This window comes from Panthera onca, chromosome A2 (genome assembly GCF_046562875.1).
Source record: "Panthera onca isolate mPanOnc1 chromosome A2, mPanOnc1 haplotype 2, whole genome shotgun sequence".
Classification (NCBI taxonomy): domain Eukaryota; kingdom Metazoa; phylum Chordata; class Mammalia; order Carnivora; family Felidae; genus Panthera; species Panthera onca.
In genome coordinates, this window is record NC_138340.1 from 92,257,172 (window position 1) to 92,282,992 (window position 25,821).

General features: G+C 36.7%; 1 protein-coding gene across 1 annotated transcript in view; it reads left to right on the plus strand.

Annotated features, from left to right (window-relative positions):
• Positions 1-17,616, plus strand: part of LOC144615632 (uncharacterized) — a 288,416-nt gene extending 270,800 nt beyond the window's left edge. The window contains exon 6 of the mRNA XM_081795031.1: positions 17,508-17,616. The gene's annotated coding sequence lies outside the window, so the exon portion shown is untranslated. The remainder of the gene's footprint in view (positions 1-17,507) is intronic.
• Positions 17,617-25,821: the final 8,205 nt, after the last annotated feature.

Sequence of the window (25,821 nt, forward strand, 5' to 3'; positions counted from 1 at the left end):
ATAGTCATAATGGGGGTATTGTTTTAGATTTTTGCAGCTCTCCTTAATATCTCCGACTAATAGATCACTGAATTCTCACATTACCTTCTGCACTAGTTTGTCATGGTAGTACGCATTATGTAGCCCTCTGGGAAACTGCATTGTATAATTGGAAGAGAATGGGAGTGAAAAATACAAATAATATCTTAGTATTATTTTGAAAATAGTTTTGAGCTCTCCGACCCCCAGACAGGGTCTTGGGGGGTCATAAGAGCACACTCTGAGAGTTGCTGTTTTAGATGATGGCTATGAGGTTTCGAAGGGCTATTGTTAATGTCAGCAGAGGCAGCAGGTTTTTGAAACAGGGCCTTAAGAAATAGAACAAAATTTCATTTGTTCTGGTAGGTTCTTAAATAAGTTTCAGGCATGGCAAGAGCCAGCTAAAATTCATGTTTATTGCTAATTTTTGACAACTATCAGATAGCTTCTAATATTGGTTATTATAATTGTCTAATATTTAATATGGTGGGAGACTAGTTTCTTTTATTTTTTCTTTCAACAGAGTACTAGATTAAAAAAAAAGAGCTTTCACTTTTGTCATAGAATGTCAAAATGTAACGTGATTAATGGTCATCTGGTTTGCTTTTTCCTATCTGAAAAAAGGTTTATGAAAAATTAAAAAAAATAAAATAAGATTTTAAAAGGAGCTTTTGTTGAATGAATATTTGTAATGTAGCATTTTGCGTTTATTAAATTTTAATATAAACAGATTTACATATAGTAACTAACATTTTCATTTGCAATAATAATTTAAGTCAGGCAAACAATACATAGAACAGAAAACCTTTGGATTTTTTTTTCAGAAAAGCTGAAGTTGAATATTTTCTCAGTATATTATTAAGCATAAAGTATGGAGCTCGTATTTGATAGGTCTTGGCAACTGAGTATATATGATAAAAATATATAGAGGCACTTGGGTGGCTCAGTTGGTTGACTTTGGCTCAGATTGTGATCTCACGGTTCACGACTTCAAGCCCCGTGTTGGGCTCTGTGCTGACAGGTCAGAGCCCGGAGCCTGCTTCAGATTCTGTGTCTCCCTCTCTCTCTATCCCTCTCTGGCTCATGCTCTGTCTCTGTCTCTCTCTGTCTCCCCTCACCCTCTCTCTCAAAAATAAATAAAACAATAAAAAAGAAATTTATAAATAAATTTAAATGTCTGCAGGCATGTCTATCTATCTATCATCTATCTATCTATCTATCTATCTATCTATCTATCTATCTATCTATCTATCATACAACCCTTTGATTCTATATATTCCTCATTTGGCTGTTGGGTTGCTCTTAGAATAATATATTGAATAACAGCCTGGGCTATGAGATTCAGGTTTCTTGGGTTCAAAATTTAAATTTAAACCACCTCTATGCCTTTTGACTGTTTCATTATCTGTAAAATTGGGGCTGTACTTGTATCAATTCATATGGTTCTTAGAGGCTTTCAAAGATGCAGTTAGAGGTAAAGCTCATACATAGTGCTAGGAACAGAGCAAGTATTCTTTACATTATTTTTGAAGCTGTGGTTAAGAATTTGTATGAATTGTATGTATGTTAGCTGATGGATTTGAGGCCTAAAAATAATTTGTTTAGGCATGTGTGAAATAATGAGAAATATGTATATATAATGATCCTTGCCCCTGGTTCCTGACACAGAGCTCCTAAATCCCTAGGAATTTCCTGGATGCTGGCAGTGTCTTTTGTTCAAATGAGGTGACTTTTGGTGGACTCCTGGATGTGAGCTGTTCCTCAGAAAGACCAAGCCATAATTAGAAGCTTGGAATTTTCAACCCCATCTCCCATTCTCCAGAGTGGGCATAGGGGCTGGAAATGGAGTTAATGATTGATCACACCTACGTGATGAAGCCTCCATAAAAATCCCCAAAGTAAGAGGTTAGGAGAGCTTTTGTGTTGGTGAACACATCTACCTGCTGGGATGGTGGTGGAGTCCAACACCACAGGGACAGAAACTCTTGTGCTCGGGATCCTAAAATGCCTCAATGTATCTCTTCATCTGGCTGTTCACCTGTATCCTTTATCATATTCTTTATTATATAAAGAACTGGTAAATGGAGGTGTTTCCTTGAGTTCTTTGAGCTATTCTAGCAAATAATCAATTCCAAGCAGGGGGTCATGGGAACCAAGTTTGAGAAGTTGTGGGTAAGCTGGGAACATACTACTTGGGCTTGGTATCTGAAGTGGGGGTGGGACAGTCTTGTGAGACTGAGCCCTTACCCCGTGGGGTTTGCACTAATTCTTTTTAGTGTCAAAACTGAATTGAATTGTAGGACCCCCAGCTGGTGTCACAGAAGACTGCTTGGTGTGGGGAACAAAACCCACCCATCTGGTGTCAGAAGCGTTGTGAGTGTGGTAGTAGTTTGAAAGAAAAAGAGAAACACTTAGGAGAAGTGAATCTTTTCCTACTCAGCATGTAAAATGCTTTCTTAATATTAGATCACTAAAACCATCAGATTTTTAAAAATACCATACACGAAGAAACTTTCTCCAAAATTCTTGATCTGTAAATGAGTTATTTAATGGTAGATGCTGAGTGAACCTCATGAAATAGACTGCTATAAAATGGCCACTTGAAGACTGTAGTTGTGGCTTTTAAAATTATTTTATTCCAAACTTATTTTATTCCAGCTCAGAATTTCTTGCTCAAATTAATGACTCGTGATTTGAGAGGACTTGAGCAACACCTGGATTGCTTCTTGCTTTGTGTAACAGCCAACTTCTCTAATGCCTTACTTCTCTACTCCCAACAACACTAAAGGCTCTGGGATGGTCAGATTTATAATATATCATGACTTTAGCCCTTGCACAGTGGTTGATCATAGCAGGTATTTTGACCCCAGTGCTTTAACTGCAAGGGCATTTTGACTGTGTTGTCTTCTGTTGAGACGACATTCAGTCAATATCAAAGGAAAAAAAAATTGACGTAAAGTAATTAGAAATACACAGAAGCATTGGTTTAGAAATTCCAGATACTTAGTAGGCATGTGATAGTCATTGTTGTGTGTGTAATGTATTGGGCAACAAGTCAAATGTGCATAAGAAACTATTCAGTGAATGTGGAAGCACATTTTTTAAGGATATGGAATTTTTAATGATTCCTTTAGATCAATAATGGAAAACAGATTTTTCTGGCAAAGTATATTGCCTCTCCAGAATGAAACGGTTACCCCTGAGGCTAAGAAATAAAGTTACGTATAAACAACTATGTTTTTTTGTAAGCCCTGATCAGATCCACTGTGTCTTCTGGTAGCATTTTCCCTCTTTACACTGCAGTGTTTACACTATGTCTTAAACTTTTTATTTACACACAACACAGTTAACTTCTTTCTTATAAATAAAAGAACAGTTGCTAATTTCCTTTTAATTTTATATTTTAAAGAAAATTACTTTACTCTATATTTATGAATAAAGTGGATTGTTTTAATGCTCAACTCAGAGTATATTTTATTTATTTATTTATTTTTTAATGTTTATTCATTTTTGACACAGAGAGAGACAGAGCATGAGCGTGGGAGGGGCAGAGAGAGAGGGAGACACAGAATCCGAAGCAGGCTCCAGGCTCTGAGTTGTCAGCACAGAGCCCGATGTGGGGCTCAAACTCACAGACCGCGAGATCATGAACTGAGCCAAAGTCGGACGCTCAACTGACTGAGCCACCCAGGCGCCCCTCAGAGTATATTTTATACTTAGTTAATAATTGGTGTCCTTTTGGCACATTGATATTGCACATTATTGGAAATGAGCAATTCTCTATGTAATTCCCATGCAAATATAAATACATTCTATACCTTTTTTTGATACTATAAATATAAATACATTCAATGTCCATGCTGGAGTATTAGGGTCCAAGGTCTGTACATGTACAGACAATCTTATGAATGATTTAATGGCACAGCAAGAGTGGTGAGATAATATATAATTTTAGAGGAATTGTATTTAGTAAATATCAGTCAACCACCAGGAAGTTTGTAAAGATAGATTTCTGTAGCTTCAGTTACTCTACATCCAAACTTCAAAGTGTTCAAAATTATGACATGAACTTAACAGAAATATTTCATCTACCAGCAACTTAGCTGCTCTTCTGATAAAATAATAATGGACAAATTAGAACCAAACCAGGACATATGTAGAACAATGGAATTATAGCTAGAATATGGCAACCTACGATCTTGGATTTATAAAGGAAATTTCATCTCTCTTGATTTCTATGTAGGCAGATATGGTAAAAATTTCTTTTTATATTGTATAATACATTATACAATATATTGTATATTATATTGTATTGATTGTATATTGAGTGTTCTCTCAAGACCAAAGAAGGGAGTAGGATCCATTGTCTCTTATTGAGGATGGGGCATAAATTGGGGATAAATCACATAGGACAGAATAAATAATAACAGTATCAAATGCTAAGTCAGAGCTACTTTGTGGGAGAAGAAACCACACTACCATGGCCATACTTGAATTCTGGCTCCACATTTACTAGCTGCATAACATTGGTTAAGTTATTTAGACTATATCATCCCTTGGTTTTTGATCTGTAAAGTAGAGATGGGGTAATTGTGAATATTAGATGAGATAATGAATATAAGATGTCTAGAATAATATCCAAGTCATTATAGATGCTCAGTAAATAGTCTCCATAAATGAGCAAAGTATCCCTAAAAAATTTGTTAGGGATATAGCAACAGCTCAGGCTCAGTCTTTTCCTTCAAATAGCTTATAATTCATTAGGTGCAGGTAGGCTTAAAATTTTTCTGAAAATACAAGAAACTATAAAACAGGCATGTTGAGTTTTACCTGAAGGCTTAGGGGAAAGAAAGCATTCATCAGAATGATATTGCTTAAACCGAGTATTCAAAGGTGAGTTGTCTCTTAAGCAGACTGTAGAGATAGGGGAGGATGTGATAGTGGTAATCCAGGTAGAAGGAGCAAATTCAAAGAACTATAGTTTCTTTTGCTAAATCATGATGTGTGAGAAGGTGACTTGGTAAATGCTAAGGATGACAAGTTAAATGGGGGTCGGATCATGTATGGTCTTACATTTTGTGTTGGGCAGTATGAGTTTCATCCAAGGAAGTCACTGGAGCCCTTCAGCTGGAAAAGTGACATGATCATATTTCATTGGAAAAATATTATGTTTGTAGCAGTATGAAATATATATTAGAGATGGGCAAGAATAGAGGCAGAGAGACCAGTTAGAAGTTGAATGTAGCTGTCCAGCTGAGATAACATGACTTCCTGAACTAATCTGTTAGAATTCGGTGTGTAAGAGAAGTAGGCTAAAGGAAAGAAGGTGTTTTAAGTATAAAATCAATTTCGTTGAATAAGAGAAGTGAGTGTGTCCAGAAAAGAGAAGGAATCAGTTGTGTCAGATGTTAAGAAGATGTTGGGTAAAATGAGACCAAAGAGAATTAGAATTTTGACCAGATTGCACATACATACATACACATATGTTCTTTATGGATGGAGGTCTAGGCAGCTTAGTGGCAATTATAATAATAGATGTTTTGGGGGAGGACAGAGTATGGAAAGACTTTTACTTTCTGCATTTATAATGAATTATAATCATTACTGGAAAAAAACAGAAAAATGAGGAATTCAAAAAAAGGGAGAAAATAATATATTTTGTTCGCTTTGTGTTTAAAGCATGGGTGTTATGAGTGATTGACTATCTCTTATGGTAAAACTAGTGGGGTACAAATTTGGGTCATTTGAGACCTGAAATTATCTTGAAAACATGGATATGGACTTACCGCGTTCTCATTGCTTGGTGTTTTATATCAGAGGTTTTATGAGGACCACATGAAACCTTTATTTTCAGTTTGGAATTATTTAATGAGAACTTTAAAATAGTATAACTAAACCTAGGAATTAGACATATAGAGGATTATGTTTACATTTTCCATTAGTACAGCAATAAAAGTACACATTTAATTCAGGGGAGGGAAGGGTCTTGGGAATATTTGCCAGAGATGTTTTAGTACCATGGTGAGCCTGGGCTGCGGGGGGCCTCGTGAGTGAATGGGAGGTGAGGATGTGGACAGAAAGTTGCATGTTCTGAAGGACTGGATATGAAGTTTCCGTGAGGTACAAGCAGAGTTGCAGGCCAATGCCAGGTGGACAGGATCCAGGTTCCTGAATTTGTTTACACCCCGAGAGAGAGCTGTGTATTTACAAGCTGTGCAGACAGAGCAGTGAAAGAGGGGACATGTGACAATGCAGAAGAGAGGGTAGAGAAATGGAACAAAGTCCTTATGCCAGATGAGATGGGGGTGGGGCAGCTGGATGGAGGTCACAGGTAGAGGGACTTGCCTGAAACAAGGCAAAGAAACATTTCAGCTTCTGAGACTTGAAAGGAAGAGTGAGGATGAGATCCTGATGTTTGTCACTCAGAGGGCAGGAAGTTGAAGGCCGTTCTTCCTGACAGCTCCAAATTCTCTGTGCCACAGAAACAAGGTCATCAGCAGAGAGGAGAGCTGGAGAGAAGAGGGGGTTGGTTAGCACTTGAGAAAGGTGAAGGACTCTGTGTAGTTTCTGTGAGGACAGGGAGAAGGATGTGGCCAGAGGAGGATAAAAGGTTTTGCCTCTGTTCCACCTGCATGACTATATGGTTTTCTCTGGCCCCAGTCAGCTGTCTGGGCTGGCTGCAGAAATTCTTTTGAAAGGACGGGGGGGAAATCTGGTTTGACAGAAATGGAGGCTTCTTCAGTCTTCCAGTGTAGATGAAAAATAGAACACCCAGATCTGTATTCTCTCTTCTTATGTACAGTCTAACTATTTAGGTATATTTTAATGACTGAGCATGAAGAATTTGAATTCGCTCACTTAAAAAAGATCATTTAATTGCCATCTTGGCTGAAGGAGATGTAGTGAGGCCTTAGGTAACCGATGTTATCTTTCTGACCTGTTTCTGAATGTGTCTGGTGCCTAAAATAAGTGTCCTCTTGTCTCTCTCATTATCTTTTTTTTTTTAAATTTTTTAACATTTATTCATTTTTGAGAGACAGAGACAGAGTATGAGCAGGGGAGGGGCAGAGAGAGAGGGAGACATAGAATCTGAAGCAGGCTCCAGGCTCCGAGCTGTTAGCACAGAGCCCGACGCGCGGCTCAAACCCATGAACCATGAGACCATGACCTGAGCCAAAGTCGGACGCTCAACCGACTGAGCCACCCAGGCACCCCTCTCTCATTATCTTATAAATGACATAATTCCTGCTAGTTAACTGGAGACCAGAATTCTTCCTCTCACTTTTACTACTTCATTGTTCTTTGACTTGTTCATCTGCACAACTCCAATGTTTAAATGGCTCTACTTTCTGTATGTCAGTCATTTCTTCCCCAAAAGACCCCAAAACAACACAGCATATTTGGGTGAATCTCACTTAATTTTGAGTCACATCTCTGTTGCCTTTCAAAATCTTTCTATTGGTAAGGCGATTGCAAAAGTGATTTAAGGTAGGGGCCAACCAGCTATGGCCTGTGTGCCAACTCCAGACTGCTTCCTGGCTTTGGGATACATGGCCCACGCACTGAGGATGCATTTTACATTGTAAAACGGTTGAAAAAATATCAAAAGTAGGATAATGTTTCATGACGTGTGAAAATTACATGAAATTCAAATTTTAGTGTCCATAAATAAAGTTTTATTATGACATACCACACTCATTAATTTGTGTATTGTATAATACATAGGCTTCTTATAATGTCAGAACTGAGTGGTTGCTACAGAAATCTGTATTGCCTGCAAAGCCTAAAGCATTTACTGTCTAGCCTTTTATGGAAAAAGTGTGCTAACCCCTGTTTTAGAGGTGGTCTCTGGGTATGTTAGTATATGTTTAGCCTTTTTTTTTCTTGCTCTTTAGTGGAGTTAAGTTATTTAAAGGAATAAAGGCTTGACACTTTACATGTTATGGTCCGGATATTGCCTCTGTCATTTATGTGTTCAGTTGATCTTTCTTGAATCCTTCCTAGACTCATTGCCAGATGCTGTGAATCTAGTGATGGGAAGATGAATAAGTATAATATGCTACCATACAGTATATTACTCAGCTCTGGAGTCAGATAGCCTCATTTCAAATTCTGCCTCTATAACTTTCTTGCTCCATAAACTTAGACAAGCTCTTTTGGTTTTGTTATCTGAAAATGGGATATTATCCATACTTCTCTCAGAGCTCTGTTTTGACCCCTCTAATGAGATAATTCATGTAGTCCAATATCTGGCAATACATAGTAATTTCTTAGTGTTGTTGTTGTTAATAGATTGTAATAATTTATATGATGGGGAAGAACTCTGTTCTATAGAACTCATGAGACGAGGCCAGCTAAACCTTCTTGGGACCCTTCATCTTGCACCCATACATTTGGTTAGAGACACTATGCTTCTTTGAACACTATCAGAAAACTGGATTCTTGGCCACTGCCATGGGGTCCAATCTTTTGAACAGGTCACATTTCTTTCTGTTTTGAACCTGGCTTCCTCTTTTGAGACCTTGGCAGTCTTTGGGAAAGCCCCCTAGAGCTCAGTGACAATCCTACACAAATCTCTGTGGTTAATAGAAATCCTTTAGAAGGAGGTTTTCTTTTTGTTGTTGTTGTTGTTTTTCTCCACCAGTGTAAATTTTTACTTTCACAAACCTGCATTGTTAGTAAGAACTGGGTCTTTAATTTATGGACCTACTTGCAGGTGAGATTTGTAGTGCCGAACCAAGTACCCACCTGCCTCTTTCTATTACTCCTAATTGATAAACACGTGATGGGAAAAATTAGCCCCACTTCAGATGTGCTTTCAAAACTCCAATTCTTCGTTGCTACTACAGCTGACTCCGGCCTCATAAATGTTTAAGTGAGACAGAAATAGGTGAGAGAAGGACCAAGGAAGATACTAGCAGGAAGTGGCATCAGAATTCTGTCTGTTAAAAATCATATCTAGGATTTGAAAGCTGTGGTGAGGACATTGTCACCACAAATGGAGAGCATCTGCCTTTTGCATGGTACCAAAGTAGTTGATTTGAAATGGTGCCCAAGTTCATTGCTGATTTGCTTAGATTGTGGCACCTTCAATTATACAGAGACTCAAAATATTTTAATTAGTGGGGAACTTTTTGGTGTAAATCATTCTAATAACAATACAGTCATACATTTTAGTTTGAGTAACCAAGTCTCTCCTTAGCTGTTTTTGAATTATTTGTTGAATTTGGCAATGAAATTAACATAGTGACTAAGGGAAAGCAGTTTTGGAAAGAAAACTTGTTGAAACCTTGATATCATATAGGATATATGATCTTGGCAAGCCTTGTTTTTTGTTATTAGAAGGTGGGATAATACGATTCATCTCCAGATATTGCATGGGTTTTATGAGTAAATCTGTATGAAGTTCCTGGCATATATTAAGCATTACCTAAATTGTAATCATTATATTATAAATGAGTTCTCTTTGTCTCTTTGCAAAGATGCAATCATTCTGTCAACCTCTTTTATTCAGAATAATTTATCTTGGAAAACTTTAATCTATCAGTGCAAACCACCACTTAACTATGTGTTGAAATGGATTTTTGACAACAACATTCTATCACAAAATTGGCTTTTCAGACAAAAAAGGACTTATGTCCTTATTAAACATTACAGAGTAAGAAATAACATTTAAATGAATAAGAAACATATCCTCTTGACTTAGTGGATAGCTTGGCAGAATTTTAAATAGTTAATTTTTTAAAGATTATAACCTTGGGGTGCCTAGGTGGCTCAGTCGGTTAAGCTTCTGACTTCGGTTTAGGTCATGATCTCATGGTTCGTGGGTTCAGGCTCTGAGTTGGGCTCTGTGCTGACAGCTCAGAGCCTGGACCCTGCTTTGGATTCTGTATCTCCCTCTCTCTCTGCCCCTCCCCTGCTCTCTCTCTCTCTCTCTCTCTCTCGCTCAAAAATAAATAACATTAAAAAAATTTTAAAAAGATTATAACCTTGAAAAATAACTGGGTTTTAAGGTGATGGCTTAGTTACTTGGAGTACAACCATATCAGGTTGAAAAACGATGTTACTGACAAGTCAGGAACCTAAAAGAATCAATGGTGATTAATAATAAAGTGTGTGGCTGTTGTCATTTTTCTTCACTGTACAAAAACTTGTACTTCACAAGACAGGAATGGGAAGCTGGCTGTAATTAAACATTTATATAGATTTATTTTAATGCCTGGCTCCATGGATGGCCCTAGCAATGTAATCTGTGGCGGAGGAATATAATATAGTACATCCACGAGAATGGAAAGTTGTCCCACAGTTTATGGCCATAGTCTCAAAGGAAAGACTTATTAAAAATTCATGAATGGTTCTAAGTAAAATGTAATAAAATCTATCTCTAAGTTGTAAAATACCTTTCCCCCCAAGTTTATGTAGTTGCCATTCATTAGGAAATAGTAAAATTATGTTTATCACATTTTTTTTTCCCGAAGCAAACAAGATTTGTCACTAATAATACAGCAAATATTATTAATAAAGTGCTTACTGTGTGCCAAACACTATTCTTGTGAACCAAACTGACAGTGAACAAAGCAGGCAGAAATCTCTTCTGGATTTCTACATTCTTATGGACAGAGGCAGACAATAATATTGATGTGTATGTTTGTATGTATGTTATAGGAGAGCAAAATTTGCCATCCCAAAATATGCCTCTTTGGCTTGTGGATTATTTTAGGCTGATTATTTTTAAATAAAAGAAGACTCAAGAATTTTTTTTTCCTTCCTTTCCTTTCCTTTTTCTTTATTTTTTTTATTTTTTTATTTTTTTGCCTTCTCACCTAACTGCCCAGAAGTATTTAGACAGAGGAACTTCTCCAAGGTGGGAGCTATCACCATAGATAACTACAGTATAATATGAACAGATATGATAGATAGGAAGGAAACTAGCAAGGCCTGTTTGATCAAAGTCCTATGTCCTATTGTTTCTGGATGGCCCAACAAATATTCCTTTACCAAACGTTTACTCTTTCATCTTCCTATGAATTTTCTTCTTTGTCTTTGAAACCCCAGACTCCACCTCTTATGTATGTCCAGAATAACATACATACCTCATCTTGCCTGTCTTTGGCATCTCTTGTGTTTATGTGGATTCCCCATATGTATACAACTAAGTGTAATTTTTTCAGGTTAACCTGTTTTGTGTCAGTTTAATTTTTAGACCAGCCAAAAGAACCTCAAGAATAGAAGAAAAAATTATTCCTTCCCAACAGTGTGTATATATACATACATATCTGTTTGTGTTTGTATGTGTGTATACATGTTTAAATAGTGATAAGGACTATAAAGAAAAAGTAAATAAGAAAGGGTGATATGGAGGGGGTTTGCAGTTTTAAAGAGGGTCTGGAAAGGCTTCACTAAGAAGGTGGCATTTAAGCAGAGATTAGAAAACAATAAGGAGGGGTTCCTGGGTGGCCCAGTCGGTTAAGCATCCACCTCTTGGTTTCATGGTCATGATCTCATGGTTCGTGAGTTTGAGCCCCACATTGGGTTTCATGCTAACAGGGCAGAGCGTGCTTTGGATTCTCTCTCTTTCTCTCTCTGCCCCTCCCCAACCCCTTCTCTCTCTCTCTCTCTCAAAATAAACTTAAAAAAAATAAAGAAGAAGAATACAATAAGGAAATGCACACATAGATTTCTGAAGGATGTTTCAGGCAGTATGATCATAGCAAAGGCCATGAGGTGGCAGTAAACCTGGAGTGTGTGGTAAATGCCAAGTTGGCCAGGGTGGCTGGACTTAAGTTCTAGAAGATGAAGACCGGGAGGTCATGGTTGGGAAAAGTAGATCTTGTAAGTTCTTTTACATCACTGTAATGATTTTGAGTTTTATTCTTAGTGAGAGTAGGAACCATTGATCTCACGAGTGAAATGATTTAACGTATTTTAAAAGGATTGCTCTGGTTGCAGTGTGGATCATAGAGTGTAAAGAGAAAGAAAGGAAGCAATGGGGCACTTAAGAGGCTTTTGCTATGTATCAGGTGATATATAACAGCAGCTTGGACCCGGGTAGTAGTAGCTTAAGAGACAGAGACTGAGAGAGAGAGAGAGAGAGAGAGGGAGAGAGAGAGAGAGAGAGAGAGAGAGAGAGAGAGAGAGAGAACGAGAGAGAACGAGTGGGGGAGGGGCAGAGAGAGGGAGACATAGAATCCAAGGCAGGCTCCAGGCTCTGAGCTGTCAGCACACAGCTGGATGTGGGGTTCGAACTCATGAATTCTGAGATCATGACCTGTGCTGAAGTCAGACACGCAACTGACTAAGCCACCCAGGCACCTCTCCTTTTTCCCCCCAAGAATAAATGCACCAGTTTTATTTTAAATGTTTCACTGTTAACAAAGCTGCACTAAACATGTTTGTAAGTATATGTACACATACACAGGTATGTTTTTAGGGTAGACACTTATGAGTAGAATTGCTGGATTATAGTCTTCACATTTAAGTTTTGGGAGGGGGGATTATGGGAGAGATCCAAGAATCCCTAGGGGAGCCTGAAGCCGCAGAATCAGGAGAAGGTTGAATTCTGGATATATTTTCAAAATAGAACCTACAGATTTGCTGAGTATATGTGAGATACACATTTCCTTCCTCAAGTATTTGAAGGGTGGGATTGTCAATTACTGAGGGGAAGTTAATGGAGGAAAAAATTGGGGGGTAAGGTCAAGAGCACAGTTTTAAAATGCTTATTTGGAATAGTATGCAACTGAATTGGTAGTTGGCTATAGAGGTCTGGATTTCAAGGAGAAATCCATGCTGGAAATACAGATATCTAGATAATGAGTCTTAGGTGCCTGCATAGTATTTAGAGCAGTGAAACTCTCTGGTGAGATCACTAAAGGAATAATGGTTACTAGAGAAAAGAGAAGGTTCAAGGGCCCTTCCTTGGCACAGTCCTAAATTTCTGGTAGTGTTTCTCAACTTTGGCTGCAAGTAGAATTACCAAGAGACCTTAAAAATAAATACTAATGCATGGGTCCCACCTCTAAAGGTTAAGAGTTAATTGTGCTGGTCAAGGTGCTGCCAGGGTGTCATGGAAGTGACATCATATCACTTTTGCTGTATTCTGTTCATTAGGAGCAAGTCTCTAGGTCAAATCCATACTCAAGAGGAGAGGCTTGTACAAGGGCATGAACATCAGGCAGTGGGGATCATTGAGAGTCATCTTTAAAAGCAGTCTACCAGAAATAGGTATAAGCTTATTTTAGTACATCTTTGGAAAAAACTCATCTTTTAGCTTAAACTATAATGATATAATTTTCATTTTTATAATAAATTCATATTTATAAATAAATATATTGATCTTAATATATTAAGTCAGAAAGATTAATAATAAAAGTATACATGAATATTGCAATAAATAAAGATGATATAAATTATATACACTTGGAAAATGTATCTATATCAATGACACTGTGTGTGTTAACATTATGTGCTGTTTCCTACTACTGGTATTAATGCTCCCTTGGCTATTATAGAGAAGAGAATCATAAACCACTAGGTTCTGCCTGTTAGCAACTTCTAAAAAGTATAATTCAAAAATATTCTCTAGACACCATCAAAAATGACATTTGAGAACTAAGAGACAATGATCTATGTATTGAATCTTTATTTTGCTGAAAATCAGGAATAGTGAACTGCTGTAGCAGCAATTATAACAGCTGTAGAATTACAGAGTGAAATCCTCCTTCCTTCCTAAGCAGCTGCCAAGTTTGAATATTAATTATCATATTATGCCTGGCCCCAATAAAGGATGTAGTAAGAGAATGGATTTGAAGAAAAATGTTCATGGGGGATTTTATGGAGAAATTTTGAAATAGAGAAGGCTTTTGCCAGTATTATTTATTATGAGGGTTTTTTTTTTCCTGTTTTTGAGTCCTAGAGGGACAATCATCTTATTCCTCTTGCATATTCCTCAAGAGAACATAATCCCATGAAAATAGATTTAAGATTATGACCTAAAATCTGAAACATTTAGACTGAGCTCTGTGAAAGAGAAGAAAAGCACCAATAAGCGCCTATCATCAGTGAAATTTTAGTTCCGTTTTTTTCATGTCAGCCTGGGAGTGAGTCTATGCCAAACCCCAAAAACATACTCAGCACGTAAGGATGGCTGTGCTGTAGAGAGAATCTAGACTGAACACAGGAACCATGTGCATAGGGCTCTGATTGTGGATCTTTGAAATATAAATGTGATCTATATCTATCTATATAAGCATATTTATAGAATGATGAGAAAGGACTAAGACTTTTTCTTTCCTATTTCATAGGTGCCCTTACTGCTCTACTCCTTCAGATTATTGTGCAAATATATTTTCCCACAAGGCCTGCTGTTCTCTCACTGGGAAGGACCAGCAGCAAATCTTATGTCAGATGCAAATGTTTAACTATGAAATTGAAAATTAGATCTATACTAAATACTCTTGTCCCTTTATCAAACGCTCTTGGCCAACTGTGAATCACATGGCATCAGCCTTTTATAAAAGCCAGAAATCAAAGGGTCCTTCCTCCTCCAATTTCTCTCATGCTTTATGGCCAGTCTGTAACTGAAGTCTGTAGACCTTGTTTTTCCAAAATGTCTTTCAAATTTCTTTGCTCTTCTCCATCTTCACTATAAAAAAACCAGTTTTGAACTACCACCACTTGTTTGCTCAGGTCATTGCAATAGTGAGGTGAATTATGTAACTTAAGTCATGTTTTTATTGGCATCAGAAAAGGACTTGAGATTAGACATGGTATGCAGTCAAATAATCGCCACAGAAGGTTAGGTCTTGGAAGCCATCTTACTGAGTCTGTCACTTAAAAATGAGGAAACCGTGGTCCCGGGAAAAGTCTTGTCAGAGTTTATTTAGTTACTTACTGTCAGAGCAACAGATAGCTTTTCTTCAGAGTGCCAACTCCACATGCCCGCATCGGAATTAGAGGGAAAGGAAGCAGGATATGCTTTTGATTAGTAACATTGGGTTTGGAATTAAGAGGCCTGGCCTTGATGCTTGGTGCCGCCACTTCCTAATTCTATGGTGTTGGGTGATTTTGTAAATATTTGTTCTATTTTTTGCTTTAGTATCTTACCCTCAGGTATGTGATCCCTCCTCAGCTTCTTCACAGGATTAGTTTAAATATCAAATGCTACACCATAAGGAAAGTACGGGCACAATGTTTGATGCACACTAAGCATTCAGTGTGTCCTTAAGTTATATATATTTTTTGTTCAAGATTCAAAAGGCATAAGACATGTGAATGATTTTTTTTTCAAATTGTGATCCAAATATTACATTGTTTCACAGGTGGGAAGGTCTTTAAAAAATTTTTACAAGTGTTTATTTATTTTTGAGAGTGAGAGAGTGCCAGCAAGGGAGAGGCGGAGAGAGAGGGAGACATAGAATCTGAAGCAGGCTCCGCGCTGTCGATGCAAAGCCCGACATGGGGTTTGAAACCATGAGTGGTGAGATCATGACCTGAGCCAAAGTCAGATGCTCAACTGGCTGTGCCATCCAGGCACCCAAGCTGGAAAAGGTCTCAAACCTAACATCTTAATTATGCAAATGAGGAAACTGACATCTAGAGGCTTGTGATGATATGTCCAAGGTTATATAGTTAGTTAATGCTGTGATGTATACAAGAGAGGCTCCAATTCTTACAAAGATCCTTTAGGGGGATGCACACCCACATTCCCTTCCTCTATCAGTCTTATCAGTGACATGGCTTGCACAATCAATTTATTTTGAACTCTACCAAGGCAGTCCGTTTGCATGATGCAGATAACACACATCTTTGTAGCAGTTTGACAAAGTATAAATGGCTTGTAATAAATTGTCACTATGTAATAGCTCAACAAACTTAGAACCTTTATCTTGGTTTTGCAGGAAGTTAAATGAGATTTTCTTCAGTCTATTTCATCTTTAAATCATTGTATTTATTTCACCACATAAGTAAAATAAGCGATAAGTACAAGGTAAATTGAGGACTGAAATTTAAGAACCAGAGATGATGGTTTCCTATTCTTTAAGCAGATTTCATATCATATTTGAAAGCATAAATAAAAATTCATATTGAACATGAAATAGACATTATATAATAATGAAAGTGTGATAGTTGGGGAAAAATTACCTGAGAATCTGGGCAATATGCCTAGACCAGAGAGACCACTTTTTGAAAGAAGAACAAAATTTTTGTGAGCTCAAAGCTTCCCCATAAAACATCATCCTGATTGGATTGATTCTCTAAGAAGTAATAAGCCAATGAGTCAACAGCAGGGTTACTAAAAAGATAGCTACACAAAATACTATGGGCTACAGTTTAATTACAATTACATTTGACTTAAAAAGGCCCCTTCTCATAAGCCCCCCCTCTTTTTTTTTCTAATGAATCACTTGTCAGTATAAATCTCTGCTTTCTAAATAGGGTATCCATGAAATTTATAATCCAGAGGACCAAAGGAATAAACCAGAACTGTGCTGGACAAACTGTGGTTAATGTTGATCCTATCTCTGCTATGGAAATAACCAGTTAGAATAATGTGTAACTGGGAAATGGATGAAGTTTACTTTGTCTTTTCCTTTTTACGGTCTTTACACCTTGTCTGATGTTTTCTTTCTGTGTTCTTGACTCTCCTGACACTCCATCCAGTCCTACCATCTCCTGGTAGGGTTTCACATGCCAATATTGTTCTCTTTTCAGATGAGAGCTGCTATTGTCCTCAGTGCTTAGTTTTTAGCAACGTATCTGGATCCTGATCTAGTAAACCAGTTCACATGGTATAAATCATAACTTGGTGCAGAGGAAAACCATTCAATGTTTGAGCTTCGGTTCCCTATGCTAGCTGTGTGGTTCTAAGAATGTTTTCTAAACTGTGATTTCTTTGTAAATTTCTGTATGATAGCTATTTATGGGCTTAAGTTGGAAGACTGCATGCCTTTCTAGATACCCAACTTGGAGAGCTATGAACTTCAGAATCTGTTCTCTACCCCATTTTTATGAGCTTAAGCCAACATTTTATCTCCCAAAACAAATTGTTGTTTTTCATGGAACATCATTCCTTCCATTCGTTTTGCTCCTTTGCTTGGAGCTAGTTGCACTTGCACTTCTCCAGGGTCTGAGGTATAAACAGAGGAAAGACATTGTACGATTGTAATTCTTGTATCTTAAAGATTAATATTTGGCTTGACTGTGATATCAAGCACCAAGATATTGACTTAAATGCCATACATTGCTGAGGCTCACCAGAAGACAGAAAAGGGTCTTCTAAGGTATTCCCTGTCAAAGAGAAGGGATTGCATTCTTATGAGAATGGTAGGAGAAAGGTATTTTTTCTCTTTTTAAATGATTCATCAGAATGTTTATTTGCGAGCTTTAGAATTAAAAAAAAAAATTTTCCCCCATTACCCCTAAAGGCATCAAGACATCAATAAAATCTATAGCATTGTGTGAAACATTAATTTCTGTTTTCTTTTAAGTGACCATGGAACTTAAGAGGGTGTTGTTACTAAAAAACATGATCTTGGCACTCAAAACAATACCGAATTTAAGAAGTTCTTTCAAGAATTAAATGAAATACTGCTAGTACCAGGTATATGAATCATGGGGTTTCTTCTTCTCAGTATTTTTTTGCATCCCATCTGAGTTTTCATTTCAAGTGAAAGATACTGGAAAATGATCTTGTAGTACTTAATGAGGACCATTTCAAAGCACCTGACAGAGTCTTGGGGAGATACATTCAGGCTCAGAGAGGCCAAAATTGCTTTTCTCCCAATAAAACTTTTATTATGAGAAAATTTCAAACATACAGAAAGGTTGAAAGGATTGTGTGGTGAACACCCATAGTCCTCATGTAGATTAAGATTCTACAATTATTTTTCTATATTTGCTTATCTATGGATATTTGCATATCTGTCCATCTACCCTAATCTCTACCTACCTGTCTCTGTTTTTAAGTGGAATTTCAAAAGGAGTTATAGACATTTGTACACTTAATTCTAACTTAATTAATGCATATAATCAATGGGTTCTATACTTGTTATGTTGCTATTTTTAATGTACATACATATATAACATTTTCATATAGAAAAATGCATATATCTCAAGTGTACCATTTGATGAGGTTTGACAAATGCATACACAGGTGTGATCCAAACTCCTATCAAGATACTAAATATTATAAGGACTCCAGAAAATTCTGTGGTAAGTCAGCACTTCTACCCCTCACACTCAGGATGTAATCCTCATGCTGGTTTTTTACTATTAAGATAAGTTTTGTTTTTCTGGTAGAAGTTCATATAAGTGAATCCAATCTGTGTACCCTCTTTTGTGTCTGGCTTCTTTCACTCTGCATAATGTTTCTGAGATTCGTCCATGTTGTTGCAAGTATCAGCAGTTCAGTCTTCTTTATTGCCAATACTAAAGAATTGCCTTTTGAAAGCTCCTGTAATTTTATCTCTGCTCAAGAGTAAAGCCAATGATTTAAGAAACCAAACAGGCAAAGGGGGGAAAAACAGAGAGAGAGAGAGAGAGAGAGAGGGAGACAAAGCAAGAAACAGACCCTTAACTATAGAGAACAAACTGATGGTTACCAGAGAGGAGGTTGCTGGGGGGATGGGAGAAATAAATGATGGGATTAAGGAGTGTACTTGTCATGATAAGCACTGAGTGATGTATGGAATTGTTGAATCCCTATATTGTACACTTGAAACTAATATAACACTGTATGTTATCTGGCTGGAATTGAAATAAAAACTTGAAAAAATACATAAAAATAAAAAACAAAAACAGGTTATAAAACAAAATAAAAGGAATAAAACCAATCAATAGCTTTTTTTAAGCAGGGTGCGGAAAAAATGATAGGTAGATTTTTTCTCACCGAATTTTCATATTAGGATCTGCTCTCTCAGGGTATTTTTCTTAGTTGTCCTTCAGACTTCAACTTTCACTTGTGCTTTCTACAACAGGAATTTGCTCAGTAGGTAAAGAACTTGATTATTTCATGGGGTTGAAAATATTTAGCCTTCCTTATTTGTTGTTTTTCTTTGCTCCCTCAATATACTTATCATGTACAGACAGCTGTGGTAATACACAAGCTGGAGAAGAGGGAAAAACTAAACATACATGACTGTTTGCTTCTGTCGCTAAGCTGATGTGATAGTGGTGGGAGTATAGTCTCTTGATTGTAAGAATTTTTCCATTAGTTCCAATTCTAAGCCACCAAGAGCCTATGAAAAGAAAGCTTGACAAAGACCAGCCACATTTTGCCACTGACACTCACTGAGTATGGATAAATCTATGGCAGGAGTGAAAAAGAGAGATAAGCAACCAATTACCTACTGTAACACCAAGGATCTCAAACTGACTCTGGTTAAGTCCTAAACTTCTATTAGAAGTATGTGCATATGTGAAAAAATTAAAGGACAGTTGTTGAGGTTATTGACAAATTAAAATAAAATGGAAAAAAGTGTGCCTTGTCGAAGCTTATGAAAGCAATATATTTGACCCAATCAAATCAATGCTAGAGTGAGTTACCAACAATGAAGGAAAACGGGGAATGGAGAGGAGGAAACAAATTAAAAAAAAATCCTCCAAAAAGTTGTCTTAACATCTGTGATAGAATTTTTGTCCAAAAAATTCCCTTTGCAAGTAAAAGAAAACAAAGCCCAACCTCTGTTTCCCCACACCTATTCTTTTTGTTTGATTGGTGTTTTTCTGTTTGTTTTCTAAGTTTGGTGAAGGCATGTCCTTTTTCTTCTTTTTCTTTATTTTTGATTTCTGTATACTTCAGAGAGATACTTTTGTAAAATAAATTAGTAGAAAAATGAAATATGCAAAATAAATAATATGGGTCCATAGTTCTCATTAGATTAAACAGATAGAATCTTACTCTACCAAATAACTATAAAAGTTTAGAAACCCATCCTCTCAGCTCCTCCCCTATCCTGTTGTGGACCTGTAGTTAATGGTCATGGGCAGCACAGTGGGTAGTGCCGACTTACATCACCTCTTACTGTGTTTTGAAGGTTAGTGTCCCAGAAAAGAGAGATAAGTTTGCACAAATTTATTCTTTACAATGACATTTACTGTCCCATTTCCGACTCCTAAATAGTTTATTGGTCATTATTAACACCTTCTCTATCATAAATCAATAACATGTTTAATTTTATAGTCAGGATAAATTTATAATTAACATGTTATGACAAGCCCATATTTTCACTAAAGCAGAGTTCTTAGTACAGAATTATAATCTGAAAAATGATTGCCCTTCACAATAGAACTATTAAAAATACCATAATCAATGAATTTTTTATTTCTTTTTTAAATGTTTATTTATTTTTGAAAGAGAGAGTGCAGGGGAGATGCAGAGAGAGAGGGAGACAGAGGATCTGAAACAGACTCCACGCTGGCAGCACAGAGCCTGAGGTGGAGCTTGAACTCACAAACTATGAGATCATGACCTGAGCCCAAGCCAACGCTTAACCAACTCAGCCACCCAGGAGTCCCATCAATGATTTTTTTTTTAAATAGACAGTCTCTTACGTATATGGCTATTTTGATTTTCCTAAATACCTCGTCTATTAGGAAAAGATAAAGGGAGGATGTGTCATGTCCCTTCTGCTCCCCTCCCTGCCCTACTATCTGTTGCTCAATAGACTTTGTCCATTCCTTCTCTTTTCAGGCTTCATCTGCAATAGATACACTGTCTTTAATGAAATACCAAAGCAGTAAGGGCATTCGTAATATTTTCACTCCTACGTGACAAATAAATCCCCTTTTTTTTTTTTTTACATTTATTTATTTTTGAGAAACAGAGAGAGACAGAGCGTTAGTGGGGGAGGGACAGAGAGAGAGGGAGACACAGAATCCAAAGCAGGCTCCAGGCTCTGAGCTGTCAGCACAGAGCCTGATGTGGGACTCAGACTCACGAACCGTGAGATCATAACCTGAGCTGAAGTTGGACGCTTAACCGATTGAGCCACTCAGGTGCCCCTCTTTATTGTTCTTAAAACACACTTATCAAAAAGATGAAGTACAAATACTTCCAAATCAATGTTTACTTAATCTCTGAATCTACAAAGACTTATCTTAACACCAGAGGTGTTAAAATAGACAGAAGCTCCATTACTTCAAAGAAAACCAAATTAGAAATTTAGCTTTTTGAGTTCAGACTTAGAGCATTCACACCCACCAAATTTATTTGCAGAGCCCAATAAGTTTTATAACTTTTATTTCTAACAAAGTTGTTTCAAAAATATGTGTTATCTTTTTACATCTTGAATGTATGATTTATTGTATTTAACTGGCTATGTAATGAGATCTTGCATGAAGATTAATTAACATATTACTAGCCCAGTCAGTAGCATAAAAGGTTGAAGAATGAAAATATGAAAACCTGAACTCTGAAATAAGAGTCAAACACTAAAATGGTAGAGGAAACAGCTGCCGTGTTTATTATATTTTGTCAGTCTGTATTTATGTTAGTGTTAGATGACATCATAAACATTTTATAAATAATGTACATCCCCGGCTTATTTCTTCTTGAAATATAATAAACAATGGTTCTTTTCCAGTCACTGCACCTCTGTGTATTTAATGGGCCTTGCTGGGGGTAGTACTGTTTTTAGCAGAAAGTCATTAAATCACAGACATTTCTGGAATTGGATGTAGTAGCAAAGAAAAACGCTTGGAGCAGAGATGACCAGCAAGAAGGAAAAGTAACAGAGAAAATTATTAGAAACAAGATCCCAACCAGCCCAAAGTCAGTAGACACCATAAACTTTGTGGCCTCAAGGAACACTGTGGTTGAAGTACGCTAATGTAGAGCCAGAGAATGGCTTATCTGTTGATTTTGTTTATTGTCTGTCTCTCCCCACGGGAGTGTACAAGTCCATGGATATGAATTTTTGTCTTTTTTGATCAAGACTGAGTTTGCAGTGTTTGGCCCTAGTACCTGTCCAGTAAATGTTTGTTGAATGAGTGAATGAATGCCTTGTCTTTCTGAATGGATGGGTGGGTGGGAGAGACATCTTATCTATATCAGGGACTACTTAGATCACCATGAAAAAGGGGACTTGGTTCTGGTACATTTTTACATTATATTTACATTTTACATTATATTCTGTCTCCAAACAAAGGGAGCTTAAATATTCTTAGTTATGAAAGAATTATCTTTTCAGTCAAGGGATATTACCAGCAAGGACTTAACTAACCAATAGATTCACTTGAGTCTATCTGTATCTGCAAGAAGATGTTTAGGTGAATAACGCTCCCATTTTATTTATTTGTCTCTGTTTTGTTTTCATTTTTTTTTCTGTAAACAAATCCACATGTCACTTCATCAAGATAAAAAAATGAATAATGAGAGCACATTGACTTTATTCTGAAATGAGAAATGGGACAAACTGGAGTGCAGCAAGGTTAGTTAGCCTCCCCCAGTGGCTCTACACCAAGCAGACAGTGTGTGGGGATTTGGAGATCTAGCAGAAACACTTGAGAGCAATAACAGTGATATGAGGCAGCGCTTCAGGGTTCCGTATGGTTACAAGGGACTTTTGACATTCTGATATTTTTCAATCACAGGAGTTGGTGAAGGGAAGCTGTGAGGGGCAGGGGAGTAAAAAATAAGTCTTGGTCTAGACATCCACTGTATACTCTGTATGTTCCAGCAATTTGCAATAATTCCCTAATTGTTCTTAACTTTATTTTTTGCTCTAATTCCCAACCCTCATCAAATCTCCATCAGTAATGGCATTGTGTCTGGAGTATAACCTGATAATTAGATGGGAGGTTCTTCAACTAAGAATTTAATGTTCTTAGATCCCATCGATTCTTATCTGCCCAAACCCCCAATAGCAGAACAAAAGGGCACAAAATACTAAGAATAATCTAACCTAATAGTTTCTGAATGAGATGGAAGGTACAATGGAAATTGCCCATGAATAAGTGGCCATATTTAATGATTGACACGTTGGAAAATAAGCTAAAAATTAACATTCTTTCCTTAGTGGGATTTCAGATTTAAAATATGAACATTTCTTTGGGTAGAAATATGGATGCCACAATTCTTTCATGAACTTAGCTATTTTTTCTGTGTAATTACTTTATGTTTACTATCAAGTATGTTTGTTAGTCTAAGTATCCGTAATTCTCTATTTGTCTATATGCCAATTTCAAATACATTTCTAGAACACACACACACACACACACACACACACACACACACACACCACTCCTTCCCCACATAAAAGATAAATAGGTTCAGTCAAATTAACCAATTTAAATTCACACACCAAATTCCTGTTGTTCAATAAGGAGGGGCACAGTTACAATTCATAATCCAGATTCATCCTGGATTATAGGTAGAGTAAAAAAGAGCTACTTTACTTTTATTTTTTTAAGTTTATTTATTTTGGGAAAGAGAGAGAGGGAGCATGAGCAGGGGAGGAGCAGAGAAAGAGGGAGAGAGAGAGAATCCCAGGCAGGCTCCACACTGCCAATGCAGAGCCAGATATGGGGCTTGATCCCACCAGCTGTGAGATTGTGACCAGATCCAAAATCAAGAGTTGGATGCTTAACCAACTGAGCCGCCCAGACACTCCCAAAAAGAGCTACTTTAAAATAGTCAGTCTTTCCACCCCAAAATAATGTTTTTATTAAATTCTTCTGTTACGCATCTGAATTAGTGTTTATAGGTTTCTTCATAAGTTTTCTTCTATGTTTCGTTTTTCCTGTTTAAGCCATTGACGTCCTTGTCATTGTAGTTTTGTTTATTTTTGTATATAAGAGGGATACTGAGTTTTTGCGTATATGTCTTGTGTCCAGTTACTTTGTGGATATATCCCTTGAATCCTAATTTTTTTTTTTTACTACATAGATACTTTAATCTGTAAAGTTTAGTACTGTCGGGTTACATGGGTAATAGATGAACAATAGACTTAATGAAAGTAGGCGATAATAATCCACATTTTATAGGAAGACCTAGGGTTCATAACTGCACTTCAGGTTACGGAATCAACTACCATTTATTTCCTTGTCTTTTCCTGTCTTCTGAATAGTTCATACTAGGAATCCATAGCCACAGTGATAGGAATGAGATCAAGAATCTTCAGCCCTTTACACACACACACTAACATACACACAATCCGTGCCGAGGGACCTAAGAAGATACGTAGTCTTACCAAATACCAACAACTATAATAAGTCTTGTTTTGCAAGCCAAAAGTGTAATGAGAGTTTATTTAGTTTCATATAACTAAAGTAGACAATATAATAATTTTCTCTAAGCTAATGAGAAGAAACATTAGTTTTAAAATATCCATACACAACCAGAAAAAGCGGAAATGAAGCATAAGTAAAGAGAGTGAAATATGATTTGGTTAGGGGATAAATTGCATATGGCAAATTTTCAAGAAATGGCTTCCAGAAAAGTTTGTCTTGTTTTACTAGCGTGTGATAGCCGAAGTCATTTCTTAATTCCTCTGCACAGCTTCTGATTCTCTAGACTTGTTTGCTAGAGGGAATCATAGTGGAAAATGGATGAGGAATAGACTATGAAACTGAAATGATACTTAAGGTCTATTTAAGTTGTCACCCAGATTATATGCGAATGCAAGCCAAGCACTTCTTATAAATCCTTTTTGTTAAATCATACTTCATATAACATATCAACTGTGTGATCTAACCTTAGAAAGGTATTCAAAAGTTAAATATACTTTTAAAAGGTAACAAAGTAAAAAAATGACTTTCCTATAGATAAAAATAAACATGGGTTAAAGTTTTATTTTACTCCCATGATATGAGGAAACCAAGTAGATATAACTGACTCAAAAGAAAAGTCAAAAAAGCAAACATTTTTATATGGTAAAAGAATGGTGAAATGAATTGCAAATGGAGACAAAACTTGTTTTTCTCAGGGGATGTGGGGGGAGTCAGTTAAATTTCTATCAGACAGGCCTGATTTCTTTATTACAATTCTACCTTCCTTTGATCAAAAACAATCTCAAAGAAAGATTATCTTCGTCACAAAATATGATTTGTCTCATTAGATTTGACCTGATTATTTACATAGGTGCAGCAAGTGTGTTAATTTGCCATATGGTCTTCTGAAGTTTGCTTTGATATAAATTTTTATGAGTAATATCAGATTGGACTTTTATAAGCCTCTTATTATTTGCAGTCCTGAGGCTAGGAAGCAAGCCAGATTTTACCTGTAGTACCTAAACATTTATTTTTTAAAACTTAACTATTATTTTATTTCTTTATTTTTTATTAACTTGTTTTATTTTTTATTTTTTTTTAATTTACATCTAAATTAGCATATAGTGTAACAATGATTTCAGGAGTAGATTCCTTAGTGCCTCTTACCCATTTAGCCCATCTCCCTTCCCACAACCTCTCCCATAACCCTCAGTTTGTTCTCCATATTTATGAGTCTCTTCTATTTTGTCCTCCTCCCTGTTTTTATATTATTTTTGTTTCCCTTCCCTTATGTTCATCTGTTTTGTCTCTTAAAGTCCTCATATGAGTGAAGTCATATGATTTTTGTCTTTCTCTGACTGACTAATTTCGCTTAGCATAATACCCTCCAGTTCCATCCACATAGTTGCAAATGGCAGGATTTCATTCTTTTTGGTTGCTGAGTAAACACTCCATTGTATATATATATACCACATCTTCTTTATCCATTCATCCATTGATGGACATTTGGGCTCTTTTCATACTTTGGCTATTGTTGATAGTGCTGCTATAAACATGGAGGTGCATGTGTCCCTTCAAAACACCACATCTGTA